Here is a 16,985-nt window from a genome sequence, read left to right as displayed (position 1 = left end):
AGACATGTCCATTGATGTGAGAGGCATGATAAAAATCTCCTTCTATTGTTGTATTTCTGTCAATTTCTCCCTTGTGTAAATTTCTCCCTTCGTGTCCATTAGTATTTGTTTTATGTATTATTGTGTGCATATATGTTAATGCTATAATATCCTTTTCTTGTATTGATTCTTTATCATTGTATAGCTTCCTTCCTTATTTTTCTATATGGCCTTTGTTTGAAAGTCTGTTTTGTATTATGTAAGTATTACTAGCCCCTTTATCATCATTTAGCTTTCATGAGCCTGCATGAAATAACTTCTTTCATCTCCTCACTTTGAATTGATGTATATCCTTTGCCGTAAAGTATCTCTCTTGTCTGCTTTGATTTTTTAATCCAATCTGCCACTCTGTATTTTGATAGGAGCATTTAGTCCACTGATACTTAAGGTACTTATTGATAGATATGAATTTTTGCCATTTTAAACTTTGTTTTCCAATTGATTTTTATGTTTCTTTTTATCCCTTCTTTTGGTTTTTACTTTTATGGTTGCATGGGTTTCTTTTGTATTATGATTTTGTCCTCTTTGTTGAAATTTTTTGAGGTTTTTGTGAATTTGTTGAATGTTTTTTATTTGTGCTAACCTATTTTTCAATTATGTTAACCCACTGCTATATCTTTCTTTAGAGTGTTAGTCATATAGTCTCAAACAATTTCTAAAAAAAGAAAATCTACAATTACTGTCCTCCCCACATTTTATGATTTCAGTATCCTCTTTCATAAATTCATGTTTATCCTTTTTCTGTTCATTGTAGTTATCATCACTTTCACAATTGTTAATTTTTAAATATTTATACTACTTAAGTTATTTACTTTCCAATTGCAATTTTCCTTTACCTACAGATTACTTTTTAATTTTATGCTTCAATTAATTATTATTATTAAAGTATATTTGATTTACAAAATTGTGACAATTTCTTCTAAACAGCATAGTGACATTGGTATTCATTTTCTTTATATCATCTTCAATTATGGTCTATCTGAAGAGATTGGATATCATTCCTTGTGTTATATAGCAAGACCTCATTGTTTAACCATTCTAAATATAATAGTTTGCATCTACTAACTATAAACTCCCAGTGCATTCCATTCTCCCCCACCACAACCTTGGCAATCACAAGTTTGTTCTCGATGTCCATGAGTCAGTTTCTGTTTTGTAGTAGGTAGGTTCATTTGTGCAATATTTTAGATTCCACATATAAGGGATATAATATGGTATTTGCCTTTCTGACTTACTTCACTCAGGATGAGAATATATAGTTGCATCCATCTTGCTGCACATGGCAATATTTTGTTCTTTTGTATGGCTGAGTAGTAATCCGTTGTGTATATGTACTACATCTTCTTAATCCATTCATCTGTCAATGGACATTTAAGTTGTTTTCATGTCCTGGCTATTGTTAATAGTGCTGCAATGAACATAGCATTGCATGTATCTTTTTTGTTTTGTCAGATTATATGCCCAGGAGTGGGATTGCTGTATCATATGGTAATTCTATGTTTAGTTTTCTGAGTAACCTCCATACTGTATTCCATAGTGGTTGAACCAATTTACATTCCCACCAATAGTGAAGGAGCATTCCCTTTTCTCCATTCCCTCTACAGCATTTGTTATTTATAGACTTATTAATGATAGCCATTCTAACCAGTGTAAGGTGGTACCTCATTGTAGTTTTGATTTGTATTTCTGTAATAATTAATGATGTTGAGCATGTTTTCTCATGTGCCTACTGGCCATTCATGTGTCCTTTCTTTGAGAACTATCTAGGTCTTTTGCCCACTTTTTCTTTGGGTTGTTTACTTTTTGCTGTTGAATTGTATGAGCTGTTTGTATATTCTGGAGATTAAGCCTTTGTCAGTTGCATCATTTGCAACTATTTTCTCCCTTTCTATAGGTTGTATTTTTTTATAATTTTATTTTTTCAATTATAGCTGGTTTACAGTGTTCTGTCAATTTTCTACTATACAGCAAGGTGACCCGGTTAAACATATATGTATACATTCTTTTTTCTCACATTACCATGCTCCATCATAAGTGACTAGACATAGTTCCCAGTGCTATACAGCAGGATCTCATTGCTTATTCATCCCAACAGCAACAATTTGCATCTATTAACCCCACATTCCCAACCCATCCCATTCCCTCCCCCTTGGCACCCACAAGTCTATTCTCCATGTCCATAATTCTCTTTTCTGTGGAAAGGCTCATTTGTGATGTATATTAGATTCCAGGTATAAGTGATATCATATGGTATTTGTCATTCTCTTTCTGACTTGCTTCACTTAGTATGAGAGTCTCTACTTCCATCTCTGTTCTGCAAGTGGCATTATTTTCTTTTTTATGGCTAAGTATTATTCCATTGTGTATATATACCACAACCATTGTATTTTTTTTTTAAATGGTTCCCTTTTGCTGTGCAAAAACTCATAAGTTTGATTAGGTTCCCATGGTTTCTTTTTGTTTTTACTTATGTTACCTTGAAACCTAAGAAAACATTTGTATGGTTGATGTTAAAGAATGTTTTACCCATACTCTCCTCTAGGAGTTTTACAGTAGCATATCTTATGTTTAAGTCCCTAAGCATTTTGAGTTTATTTTTGTTCATAGTGTGAGGGTATGTTCAAGTTTTATCGATTTCTATGCAGCTATCCAGTTTTCTCAACAAAACTTACTGAAGAGACTGTCTTTTTCCTGTTTTATATTCTTGCTTTCTTTGTTGAAGATTAATTGAATGCAGGTGTCTGAGTTTATTTCTAGATTCTCCTCCATTCTGTTCCATTTACCCATAAGTCTGTTTTTGTACCAGTACCACACTGTCTTGATTACTTTAGCTTTATAATATTGTTTGACGTCAGGGAGAATTGTGCCTCCTGCTTGTTTTTTTCACCTCACGATTGCTTTGTCAATTCTGGGTCTTTTATGATTCCATATAATTTTTGGATTATTTGTTTCAGTTTTGTGAAAAATGTCGTGGGTAATTTGATAGGGATCACATTAAGTCTGTAGATTCCTTTGATTTGTATGGCCATTTTTTGTTTGTTTTTTGTCTTTTTGTCTTTTTTAGGGCTGCACCTGCAGCATAAGGAGGTTCCCAGGCTAGGGGTCTAATGGGAGCTGTAGCCATTGGCCTACACTACAGAAACAGCAATGACAGATCCAAGTCACATCTGCAATCTACACCACAGCTCATGGCAATGCTAGATCCTTAACCCACTGAGCAAGGCCAGGGATCAAACCCACAACCTCATGGTTCCTAGTTGGACTCATTTCTGCTGTGCCATGACAGGAACTCCAATATGGCCACTTTAACAATATTAATTCTTCCAACCCAGGAGCATGAGATATCTTTCCATTTATTTGAATCATCTTTAATTTCCTTTATTAATATTTTATAGTTTTTAGTGTATAAATCTTTAACTTCCTTGGTCAGGTTTATTCCTAGGTATTTTATTTTTCATGCACTGTTAAAAGGTATTGTTTGTTAATATTCCTTTTCTAATATTTCATTGTAGGTAAAAAGAAATACAACCAATTTCTGAATGTTAATCTTTTATCCTACTATTTTCCTGAATTCATTTCTCAGATCAAGCAGTTTTTGTGTGGAATCCTTAGGGCTTTGTATATATAGTATCATGTCATCTGCATATAATTACAATTTTACCTCTTCTCTTCCAACTTGGAGTATGTCTGAATTTCTGTCTGTCTGTCTGTCTTTATCTGATTGCTGTAGCTAGGACTTAGAACACTATGTTGAATAGAAGTGGTAAGTGTGCATCCTTATCTTGTCCCAGATTTCAGTGTGAAAGCGCTCAGTTTTTCCCCCTTTGGTATTATACTGACTGTGAGTTTGTCATAAGTGGCTTTTAGTATGTTGAGACATGTTCCATCTATACCCACTTTGGTAAGAGTTTTTATTGTGTATGGATGTTGAATTTTGTCAAATGCCTTTTTTGTATCTTAAGAGACAATTATATGTTTTTTTACATTTCTTTTGTTAATGTGGAATATTACATTGATTTGCATGTGTTGAACCATCCTTATGAACTTGGGGTAAATTGCTATGGTGTATTATCTTTTTAATGTTTTGTATTTGGCTTACTAAAATTCTGTTTAGAATTTTTGCATCTACATATTTTACACTTCAAAGATATGGTGCTATAATTTTTTCTTTTTTGGTAGTATCTTTGGTTTTTGTATTAGGGTGATGGTGTCTGCGTAGAATGTCTCTGGGAGTATTCTTTCTTCAGTCTTTTGGAAGAGTTTAATAAAGATTTGTGTAAGTTCTCTGTATGTTAGATAGAATAGCCTGTGAAACCATATAACCCTGGACTTGTGTTTTCTGGGAGTTTTATTATTACAGATTCAATTTTACTTACAGTGATCAGCCTCTTCAAACTATCTATTTCTCTTGATTCACATTTGGTGAGATACATGTTTCTAGAAAGTTGGCCAATTCTTCTAGGTTGTCAAATTTGTTGGCATATAATTGTTCATATTATTCTCTCCTTTTTTTTTTTTATATTTCCACACTATTCATTGACATTTCACCTTCTTCATTTCTTATTTTATTTCAGTTCTTTCTGTTTTTTTCTTGGTGAATCTTGCCAGAGGTTTGTAAACATTGTTCACCTTTTCAAAGAACAAGCTCTTGGTCTTATTGACTTTCTTTTTTTCTTTTTTCATCTCTATTTTATTGATTTCCTCTATGATCTTTATGATTTCCTTCCTTCTGATGATTTTAGGTTTGTTTGTTCTTCTTTTACTAATTCTTTTATGTGGTAGATTAGGTTGTTGATTTGAGATTTTCTTGTTTGTTTGTTTGCTTTTGAGAAAGGCCTGTATTGCTATGGACTTCCAAGAACTGCTTTTGTGGCATCCCATAAATTTTGTCTGGTTGTGTTTTCATTGTCATTTCTCTTAAGGTAATTTTTAGTTTCCTTTTTGGTTTTTTCATTGACCTACTGTATTTTTTAGTAGCATGTTGTTTAGTCTCCATGTAGGTAGCTTTTTCTCATTCTTTTTCTGTGGTTGATTTCTAGTTTCATGCCATTGTGGTCATAAAATTTGCTTGAAATAATTTCTATAGTCTTAAATTGGTGAAGTTAGTTTTGTGCCTCAGTGTGTGGTCAGTCCTTGAGAATGTTCCATGTGCCCTTGAAAATGATGTATATTCTGGGTTTTCTTGGATGTAATGTCTTGAAAATATCAATTAAGTCTAAGTATTCTATTGCGTCATTTAGGATCTCTGTTGCCTTACTGATTTTCTGTCTAAGGGATCTCACCATTGATTGAGTGTGGTGTTAAGATCTCCTGCTGTAAGTGCATTCCCATCAATCTCTCCTTTTATGTCTGTTAGTATTTGTTGTATGAATTTGGGTGCTCCCTGTACTAGGAGCATACATGTTGATAAGTTTAATTTCATATCAAAATTATTCTTTTGTCATTAATAGCATCATTCTCTATCTTTCTTTATGGACTTAGAATTAAAGTCTATTTTTTCTGAGATGAGAATTGACCTAACACTTTCTTGTCATTTCCATTCACATAAAATGTCTTTTTCCATTCCTTCACTTTTAGTTTAAATGCATCCTTTGCCCTAAAGTGAATCTCTTGTAGGCAGCATATTTAAGGCTTTTGTTTTTCATCCAGTCTGCCATTCTGTGTCTTTTGATCAGAACTTTCAGTCCATCGAAATTTAATTTATTGATAAATATATATTCATTGCCATTTTAAACTTTTCCAGTTGATTTTATGTTTTTCCTTTTTTTTCTTTTTCTTTTTGTGGTTTGATAATTTGCTTTTACTTTATGCTTCTGTACTGTTGTTGTTAATTTTTGTTAATCTATTTTTTTTATTTGTGGTTGCCCTGTTTTTCAAGTATGTTAACTTCTTCCTCTATTTTCTTACTTTAGATTGATAGTCATATAGGCTCAAACACATTTTAAAAAAAAAAGAGTCTAGATTTTCTTAATCTCTTTCCTCACATTTTATGATTTCGATGTTTTTTTACATCTGTATGTTTATGCTTTTGCTGTTCCTTGTGTTTATTATCACTTTCACAAATTGTTTGCTTTGGTCTCTGTACTGGCCTATTTAAGTTATTACTTTACAACTGTGATTTCCTCCATTCTATATCTTCTTACTTCTTTCCTATTTAGAGGAAACCTTTGAATATTTTTTTTTAGGATAGGTTTAGTATTGAAGTATTCTTTTAGTTTTTGTTTGTCTGAGACTTCTTTTTTTCTCCCTTTATTTTAGATGATAATCTTGTTGGGTAGCGTATTCTAGGTTACAAATTTATCCCTTTTAGAATTTTGAATACATCTTGTCACTTTATTTTGGCCTGTGACATTTCTATAGAGAAATCAGGTGATAGCCTTACAGAGGTTGCCTTGTAATTAACTCTTTTTTTTCACCTCACTGCCTTTAGAATCCTCTCATTTTTAATTTTTGCCATTTGTATTATATATGTCTTGGTGTTGGTCTGTTTGGGTTCAACTTGTTTAGAGTTCTCTGTGCTTCCTGTATCTTCATATCTATTTCTCTTATATTTGGAAAGTTTTCAGCCATAATTTCTTCAAAAATATTTTCAATCCCTCTTTTTATTCTTCTCCTTCTAGGAACCCCATTATGCATATGTTGGCATGCTTCATATGATATCCCATAGATCTCTTACATTGCTTTCATTTTTTTCATTTGGTTTTCTGCCTGCTTTCCTGATTGGGTAATTTACATTATCCCATCTTCCAAGTCACATATTTATTCCTCTGCATTATTCATTCTGTGGTTCAGATTTCATCTGTAACTCAGATTTCATCTCTGCAGATGAAATTTCTAGTTTTTCTTGGCTCCTCCTTATAGTTTCTAGTTCCTTTTAAAAGTAATCTGCATTACTGTAGATATCCATTCTTAATTCCTTCAGTATTTTCATTACCTCCTTTTTGAAATTGATGTCTATTAGGCTGCAGAGGTCTGTTTCATTATTGGGTCCTTCAGGGGAATTCACTTGCTCTTTTAACTGGGTATGTTTCCTGTGTTTCTTCACTTTGCTTATATTTCTCTTATTCTGTGAGTTTAGGGGAAACAATTATCTATTGTAGTCTTGCAGTGTTGCTTATATGCAGTCATGTCCCTGGATATTTTGTATGGGTTTACTTTTTTTTTGGTGTCAGGGGATGAGTGCTGCTTCTTGTTTAGATGATTGCTCTTTCCTCAATCTGGGCAGGCTGTTATCCCCTTCATATAAGATGTGCATTTGCATGGCTTATGTGTGCTTCCAGGGAGGTGGGGGCAATTGGCAGCACCTGTAGGAGTCACCTGGCTGCCAGGCCCTTGGCAGTAACAGTGATCCCCAGGGAGGTGGGGCAACAGGTGGTGCTTAGTTGCAGGGCCCTCATGGCAGCAACTTCTGAGGTGACTGGGGTGGCAAACAGTGTTTGGTCATGGGACCCTCAGTGGTGGGGCCCTGCAGCCTGATTGCCCATGAGTACACAGAAACAAGTTCCTATGTCAGCTATGTCCGTCCTTCCCCACCCCCAACTCTCAACAATGGCACCTTACTTCTCTGGTGGCCCCTGGCCTCCTCTACCCTTTGCTGTGTCACAGCACTCCTCAACCCCCTCAGGCTGTTTCCACGCCTAGTTATCTCCCTAGAACTAACCTCCAAAGTTTGAGCCTCAATGCCCAGGCCCTTCTGGAGTGTTTCAGGCTGGTATTGATCATCTGTATGGCTCTCTCTCTCTGCTTTTCCTTCCTCAGACTGGCTGCTGCACTTTTTTTGAGGCTTTGAAATTCCCCTCTTCCCCAGCTGATCTCCTTGTCAGTTAGGTGGTCTCCTAGCATGCAAATTCCTTTCCTCTTTCACAGCTCCCTCTCAGGAGTGCTGGTTCCCATTCTGATGCTTTTTTTTTTTTCCTCTTCTTTCTCTTTTTTTTTTCTTTTGTTCTATCTCAGTTATGTGGAGGGTTTCTTGCCCTATTTGGAAGTCTGAAGTCTTCTGTCAGCATTCAATGGATGTTCTGTGAATATCATCCTTGATGTAAATGGATTTTTTTTTTTTTTGATGTATTGGTGAGAGAAGGTGAGTTCCACATCCTACTCCTCCACCATCTTGATCCTGCCTCAAAGTTTACATATTTCAGGTAAATCTTTGAACATATCAGATGGGTTTAATAGTTTTAATTCAGGGGAAAAAAAGCTATGTAAATCTAAATACTGAAGTATTGATGATTAATTATGATTTTAAGTATATAGTTCCACTTGGGATTATGAAAATGCATGTGATTCTAAAATTATTTATGCTTTTGGGGGGTATTTTTAGGGACACACCTGCAGCATATGGAGGTTCCTAGGCTAGGGTCAAATCAGAGCTGCAGCTGCTGGCCTGTGCCACAGCCACAGCAATGCAGGATCCGAGCCGTTTTTGTGACCTACATCACAGCTCACAGCAATGCCATATTTTTCATCCACTGAGTGAGGCCAGGGTTGAACCCACATCCTCATAGATACTAGCCAGGTTTATTTCCACTGAGCCACAATCAAAACTCCTTAATTACACTTAATGTGTAGAAGCACAATGCTAGACATTTCATCTAAATCAAAGTCAAAGATTAGTGTAAATAAACTTGTGCATATTTATTTTGAAAAATGAGTTATATGACACTTCTCTGATACTAATTCAAAAAAATAGAATAGTAATAATATTTGAAGATGCTATTAAATATTATAATTTTGTCTATACATGTGAACTATAATTTAAAGGGATGTTAAGATAATTGATTATTCATACTATGTAAAGACATGAGTAAAAATAATAGAAGTCAAAGAAATATATGTATGTTTGCGTACTTAGAAAATTTAACTTATTTAACTCTGTATCTCTTATGGTTTTTATAGTATTTTAGTCAGTCTAATCTGGCATTTCTAGTAATCCCTGAAGAAGACATGTTTATTTACTATGAAAACAAAATTCAAGGTTCCTAAGTGTTTATAACTGGCCCATGAATGTAATGATTAGTTTTTATTTACATTACCCTTTAATAAATTTTGTGAAGGATCAGGTAATATAGTACTTAAAGAAAATGTGTTTGATATTTTAGTATTAACACCATGCTTTGGGCAATATATTTGTTTTCATTATTCATTCACTTACATGACAAATAATTATTGGGCATCTGCCATGTGCTAAGCATTGTTATAAGGGACTTGAAATTAACCAATAAACAGAGCTTGTGTTTACATTATATTAAATCTACCACTTATATGTAGCTGTTATAAAAGTCAATCCAACCTTGCAACTACCTCTTTAAAATATTACTTCCATTTATGACTGTTCCAAGTTAGGCCTATGCCAAATAATTGGCCTTAATGAACTCACATCTTTTTTAAAGGTCCAGTCTTAAGGACGATGAATATCTGTCATTAAATATTTTTATCAAGTGACTATTGTACTCATTATTTTTTCACATACCGATAACAATGAAATTATGTTTTCACATGTAATATTCCATTCTTCTGCTATCTTCGAAATTTTTAATGATTTTTATTTTTTCAATTTTCTTTTTTTGTCTTTTTGTCTTTTTAGGGCCGCATCCACAGCATATGGAGGTTCCCAGGATAGTGGTTGAATCAGCGCTACAGCTGCCAGCCTATACCACAGCCACAGTAACGTGGGATCCAAGCCATGTCTGAGACATACAGCACAGCTCAGGGCAACGCTGGATCCTTAACCCAATGAGCGAGGCCAGGGATCAAACCTGCAAAAGTCATGGTTACTAGTTGGGTTTGTTAATCACTGAACCATGACGGGAACTCCTATTTTTTCAATTATAGTGGTTTACAGTGTTCTGTCAATTTTCTACTGTACAGCAAAGCGACCCAGTCATGTGTGTGTGTATATTCTCTTTCTTACATTATCCTCTATCATGTTCCATCACAAGTGATTAGATATAGTTCCCAGTGACATACAGCAGGATCTCATTGCTTATCAATTCCAAATGCAATAGTTTACATGTATTAACTCCAGATTCCCAGGCCATTCCACACTCTCCCCCTCCCCTTGGCAACCACAAGTCTGTTCTCCATGTTCATGATTTTCTTTTTTGTGGAAATTTTCTTTTGTGCCATATGTTAGATTCCAGGTACAAGTGATATCATGTGGTATTTGTCTTTCTCTCTCTGACTTACTTAGTATGAGATTTTCTAGTACTAACCATGTTGCTGCAAATGACATTATTTTGTTCTTTTTTATGGCTGAGTAGTATTCCATTGTGTATATATACCACATCTTCTTAATCCATTCATCTGTCAAAGGACATTTAGGTTGTTTCCATGTCTGGGCTATTGTGAATAGTGCTGCAATGAAGATACAGGTGAATGTGTCTTTTTCAAGGAAAATTTTGACCAGATATATGCCCAAGAGTGGGATTGCTAGGTCATATAGTAGTTCTATACTTAGTTTGCTGAGGTACATCCATACTTTTTTCTGTAGTGGTTATACCAATTTACATTGACACCAACAGTATAGGAGGATTCTCTTTTCTCCACACCCTCTCTAGCATTGTTATTTGTGGATTTACTAATGATGGCCATTCTTACTGGTGTGAGGTGGTATCTCATGGTAGTTTCGATATGCATTTCTCTAATAATCAGTGATGTTGAGCATTTCTTCATGTTCCTGTTGGCCATCTGTATATCTTTTTGGGAGAAATGTCTATTCAGGTCTTCTGCCCATTTTTCAATTGGATTATTTTTTTTGCTCTTGAGTTATATAAATTGTTTGTATATTTTAGAGATTAATCCCTTATCAGTCACATCATTTGAAACTATATTCTCCCAATCCATAAGTGTCTTTTTGTGTTTTTGTTTTAATGATTTCTTTTGTTGTACAAAAGCTTGTCAATTTGATTTGGTCCCATTAGTTTACTTTTGTGTTTATTTCTATGGCCTTTGGAGACTGACTAAAGAAGACATTTGTAAGGTTTATGTCAGAGAATGTTTTGCCTATGTTCCCTTCTAGGAATTTGATGTATTTTCTTATGTTTAAGTCTTTAAACCATTTTGAGTTTGTTTTTATGCATGGTGTGCGGGTGCATTCCAGTTTCATCGATTTACATGTGGCTGTCCAGTTTTACCAGCAACACTTGCTGAAAAGACTGTCTTTTTCCTATTTTATATTCTAGCATCCTTTGCCGAAGATTAATTGACCATAGGTGTCTGGGTTTATTTCTGGGTTCTCTGTTCTTTTCCATTGGTCTGTGTGTCTGTTTTGATACCAGAACCACACTGTCTTGATTACCATGGCTTTGCAATATTGCCTGAAGTCTGGGAGAGTTATGCCTCCTGCTTGGTTTTCATTCCTCAGGATGACTTTGGTAATTCTGGGTATTTTATGGTTCCATGCAATTTTTTTGGATTGTTTGTTCTAGTTCTGTGAAAAATGTCATGGGTAATTTGATAGGGATTGCACTGAATGTGTAGATTGCATTGGATAGTATGGCCATTTTAATGATAATAATTCTTCCAACCCAGGAACACAGAATATCCTTCCATTTCTATGAATCCTCTTTAATTTCCTTGATTAATGTTACATAATTCTTAGCATATAAGTCTTTCACCTCCTTGGTCAGGTTTATTCATAGGTATTTGATTTTTGGTGGGTGCAATTTTAAAAGGTGTTGTATTTTTGTATACTTTTTCTAATATTTCATTGTGAATATATGGAAATGTGATCATTTTCTGAATGTTAATCTTGTATTCTGCTACTTCACTGACTTCATCAGTCAGTTCAGGCAGTTTCTGTATGGAGTCCTTAGGGTTTCCTATGTATAGTATCATGTTGTCTGCATACAGTGACAGTTTTACCTCTTCTCTTCCAATTTGGATACCTTTTATTTCATTTGTGTTTCTGATTCCTGTGCCTAGATGTTATCTTCCCAATTTCTTTCATTTAACTGTTCAAAGCCCCACACTTTATAAATGGTTGTCTTAATGATCTTCAGTATACTGTGAGGAATGATTCAGGATTTCTACATGCTACCATGCTACCGAAGAGATACTCCTAGAGTACTCCATTCTTAATGATAAGTCAGAACTTCTAAAAAAGAAAATGAACAAACTCATTTGTTTGAAGTCATTGATGGGAACATAAAAAAAGACCATGATTTGTCACTGGTATCAGTAAGGTGTTAGTTTTAATTCTATTACCATGATTAATATTTGTATGACTAAAGTGTAATCAATTACCTACTAAATTTTGCTTAGCTCATTAATAAAAAATAAATCATAACACCTGTCTGTTATAATGGTGGTTTTATATTTATACACACACCTATACACACATTTACCCACTATTTTAAATTGAGTTACAGTTGATTTACAATATTATATGGTTCAGCTATGCAAAATAATTCATAATTTTTAAAGGTTATATTTCATGTACAGTCATATGTTAAAAAATATTGGCTTCATTCCCTGTTGTACAAGACATACTTGTAGCTTATATAGTTTATGTGCAGCAGTGTGTAGCTATTAATCCCCTACCCATATCTTGCCCCTCCCCACTTCTTTCTCTCTAATTATAACTACTTATTTCTTCTCCACATCTGAGTCTGTTTCATTTTGTATATTTACTAGTTTTTTTATATTTCACAAATAAATCATATACAATATTCATCTTTCTTTAACTTATTTCACTATAATACCCTCAAAGTCCACCCCATGTTGTTGAAAAGGACAAAAATTCATTACTTTTTATAGCTGAGTAGAACTCCTTTGTGTGTGTGGTTGTGTATCACATCTTATTTATTCATTCATCTATTGATACACACTTAATTTGCTTCCATATCTTGGCTATTGTAAATAATACAGCTATGAGTATTGGGATGCATCTGTCTTTTCAAATTATTGTTTTTGGTTTTTTTGGATATATACTCAAAAGTGAAAAGGCTGGATCATATGGTAGCTCAGTTTTTATTATTTTTTTTATTATTTTTATATTTTTTAGGGCCACACCAGTGGCATATGGAGGTTCCAAGTCTAGGGATCTAAGCAGAGCTACAGCTGCTGGCCTACACCACAGCAACTTGGCATCTGAGCTGCATCTGCAACCTACACCACAGCTCACTGCCATGCCAGATCCTTAACCTTCTGAGCAAGGTCAGGGATTGAACCTGGAACCTCATGGTTACTAGTTGGATTAATTTCCGCTGAACCATGATGGGAACTCCAATTTTCAGTTTTATGAAGAAACTCCATATTATTTGTGACACTGGCTATATCCATTTACATTTCCACTGACATTGTACAGGGTGCCGTTTTCTCCATAGACTTGCCAACATTTATTTTTGGTCTTATTGATGATAGCCATTGTTAGGGCTGTGAGGTGATCTCTCAAGTTGGTTTTAATTTGCATTTCTCTGATCAGAGATGTTGAGCATCTATTTATGCGCCTGTTAGCTATCTGCATGTCTTCTTTGGAAAAACGTCTATTCAGGTCTTCTGCCCATTTTGTAGTTGTGGTGTTTGATTTTTCATGGTTGAGTTGTATGAACTATTTTATGCCTTTTGGATTTTAACCCCCTATGGGTAATATCATTTGCAAAGTTTCTTTCATTCATTAGTTTATCTTTTCGTTTTGTTGATGAGTCCCTTTGATGTGCAAAAGCTTTTAAGTTTAATTAGGTCTCCTTTGCTTTTGTTTATTTTGCCTTAGCAGACATATAGAAAAAAAAATATTGGTGCAATTTATATCAAAGACTGTTCTGCCTATATTTTCTTCGAGGATTTTTGTGGTTTCTAGTCTTACATTTAAGCCTATAATCCATTTTGAGTTTATTTTTGTATTAGGCAAGTTATAGTTTCACTTTTAACATGTATTTGCCCAATTTTCACAGCACCAATTATTGAAGAAACTCCTTTTCTTCATTGTATATTCTTACCTCCTTTGTCTGTGATAGATTATTTGGCTGTAAGTGCAAGGGTATATTTCTGAGCTCTATTCTAGTCCACTGAATTCTGTGTCTGTGCCATTATCATACTCTTTCAATTATTGTGGCTTTGACTGTTTAAGCTCTGTTGTTCTTTCAATGGTTGCTTTGTCTATTCAGGGGCTTTTTTGTTTATGCACAAACTGTAAAATTATTTGTTCTAGTTCTGTGAAAACTGCCATTGTTATTTTGACAGGAAGTGCACTGAATCTGGAGATTGCCTTGGGTAATATAAATTCTTCTAAGTCATGAATATGATTTATCTTTCTATCTGCTAGTGTTATCTTCAATTCATTTGATCAATGGTTTATAGTTTTCTAAGGACAGGCTTTTTACCTCCTCAGGTATAGGTTTTCTCCTAAGTATCTCAGTCCTTTTGATGTGTTTGTAAGTGGAATTTTTACCTTAATTTCTCTTCCTGATATTTCATTGTTAGTGTATAGAAATGTAACAGATTTATGTATATGAATTTTTTATCCTGAAACTTTACCCAATTCATTGAAGAGCTCTAGTACTTTTCGGTGGCTTCTTTAGGATTTTCTATGTATAGTATCATGTCATCTACAGTGACCATATTACTTCTTCCTTTATCATTTGGACTATATTTAGTTTTCTTGTCTGATTGCTGTACTATAATTTTCAATACTGAGTTGACTAAAAATGCTAAAAGTTAGTATATGTTTTTGTGATCTTACAGAAATACTTTCAGCTCTTGACCATTGAGTATTATTTTTTAGCTATGTGCTTGTCATATATGGACTATATATTGACGTATTTTTCCTCTATTTATACTTTGTGAAATACTTTTATCATAAGTAGATTTTGAGGAGTTCCCATTGTACTCAGCAGGTCAAGAATCGCATAGAACATCTTTGAAGATACAGGTTTAATCCTGTCCCTTGCTCAGTGGGTTAAGGATCCAGTGTTGCCTCAAGTTGCAGTGTAGGTCACAGACGCAGCTTGGATCCAGAATTGCCATTTCTATGGCTGTGGTAGAGAACACAGCTGCAGCTATGATTCACACCCTAGCCTGGGAACTTCCATATGCTGCAGGTGTGGCTGTAAAAAGAAAAAATGGATTTTGAATTTTTGTCAACTTTCTCTGCATCTATTGAGATCAAATTATTTTCATTATTTAGTTTACCAATGTAGTGTGTCATATTGGTTGATTTGTAAATATTGAAACATCCTTGAATCTCTGAGATAAATCCCACTTAGTCATGATTTCTGATCATTTTAATGCATTGCTGAATTAAGCTTTTTCCCTTTTTGGAATTTTTGTAACTATGTTCATCAGTGGTATTGATCTATAATTTTCCTTTTTGTGATATTTTTGTCTAATTTTTACGATCATGGCGATGCTGGCCTCATAGAATGAGTTTGAAAGGATTCTATCCTCTGAAATTTTTGGAAGAGTTTGAGAAGCCTAGGGGTTAACTTTTCCCTAAATATTTGGTAGAATAGACCTGTGAAGACTTCTGCTCCTGGACTTTTGTTTGCGGGTAGTTCTTTAAATTTTTGATTCAATTTCATTGCTGGTAATTGGTCTGTACATAGCTACTGTTTATCCCTAGTTCAACCTTGGGATATTCCACATTTCTAAGAATTTGTCCATTGTATTGGCATATCACTGTTTGTAGAATTCTCTTATGATTCTTTAAATTTATTTGGTGTAGATTATAATTTCTTTTTCATTTCTGATTTTTTTTAAATTTGAGTCCTCTTTTTTGTTGATGTATATAATAAAAGTTATCACTTTTATCTTTTCAAAGAACCAGCTCATACTTTGATCCTTTCTCTTATGTTTTCAGTCTTTATTTCACTTATTACTGTTCTGATATATATTATTTCTTTCTTTCTACTAACTTTGAATGTTTTTGTTATTTCCCCAGTTGTTTTAGATGTAAAATTAGGTTGTTTAGTTTTTTCTTGTTTCCTGAGGTAAGTTTTTATTGCTATACACTTCCCTTTCAGAACTACTTTTGCTATGCCTCATTGATTTTTGGATTGTTGCATTTTCATTTGTTTCCAGGTAATGTTTGATTTTCTCTTCAATATCATTAGTTGTCCATTGTTTAGTTGCATGTTGTTTAGCCTCCAAGTGTTTGTGGTTTTTGAAGTTTTTTTCTCGTAGTTGAGTTTAGTCTCATGGTGTTAGGTTTGCAGTGGATGCTTGATATTACTGAAGTTTTCTTAAATGTACCAATACTTATTTTGTGGCCTAAAAATGTGTTCTATCCTGGAGAATATTCCATGTGCACTTGAAACGAATGTGTATCCTGCTACTTTTGAATGCAATGTTCTATTTAGTTCATCTAATATGTAATTTATGGTCAGTGTTTTTACTTTTGTTACTTTTTCTGATGATCTGTATATTGGTGTAAGTAGGGTTATTGAAGTCCCCTACTATTAGTCTGTTCTTGTCAATTCTTCCCTTTATATCTTTTATTATTTGCTTTATAATTTAGATGCTCTTATGTTGAGTACATCTATATTTAAAATTGTTATACCTTCGTGGATTGATCTGTTGATCATTATATAATATCATTCTTTGTCTCTTGCAACAGTCATGTAAACTCTACTTCTTCTGATATAGATAGTGCTACCCTAGATCTCTTTTGACTTACATTTGAATGGAATAACTTTTTAGATTGCTCACTTTAAGTTTGTTTGTATCTTTAAATCTGAATTGAGTTTCTTGTAGGTAGCACATATATGGGTCTAATTTTTGTATCTATTCAACCACTGGCATGTCTTTAGATTAGAGTATTTAGTCCATTTACCTTTTCTTTTTTTTTTTTTGTCTTTTGTCTTTTTAGGGCTGCACCCATGGCATATGGAGGTTCCCAGGCTAGAGGTCCTAATCAGAGCTACAGCTGCTGGTCTACACCAGAGCCACAGAAACAATAGAACCTAGTCGCATCTGAGGCCTACACCATAGCTCACAGCAACACTGGATCC

The sequence above is a fragment of the Sus scrofa genome, chromosome 8, assembly GCF_054392235.1.
Source record: "Sus scrofa isolate SSC_HxYL_T2T_F1_AM1 chromosome 8, Sscrofa_HxYL_maternal_Yorkshire_Landrace_v2.0, whole genome shotgun sequence".
NCBI classification, from domain to species: domain Eukaryota; kingdom Metazoa; phylum Chordata; class Mammalia; order Artiodactyla; family Suidae; genus Sus; species Sus scrofa.
This window is presented reverse-complemented; position numbering follows the sequence as displayed.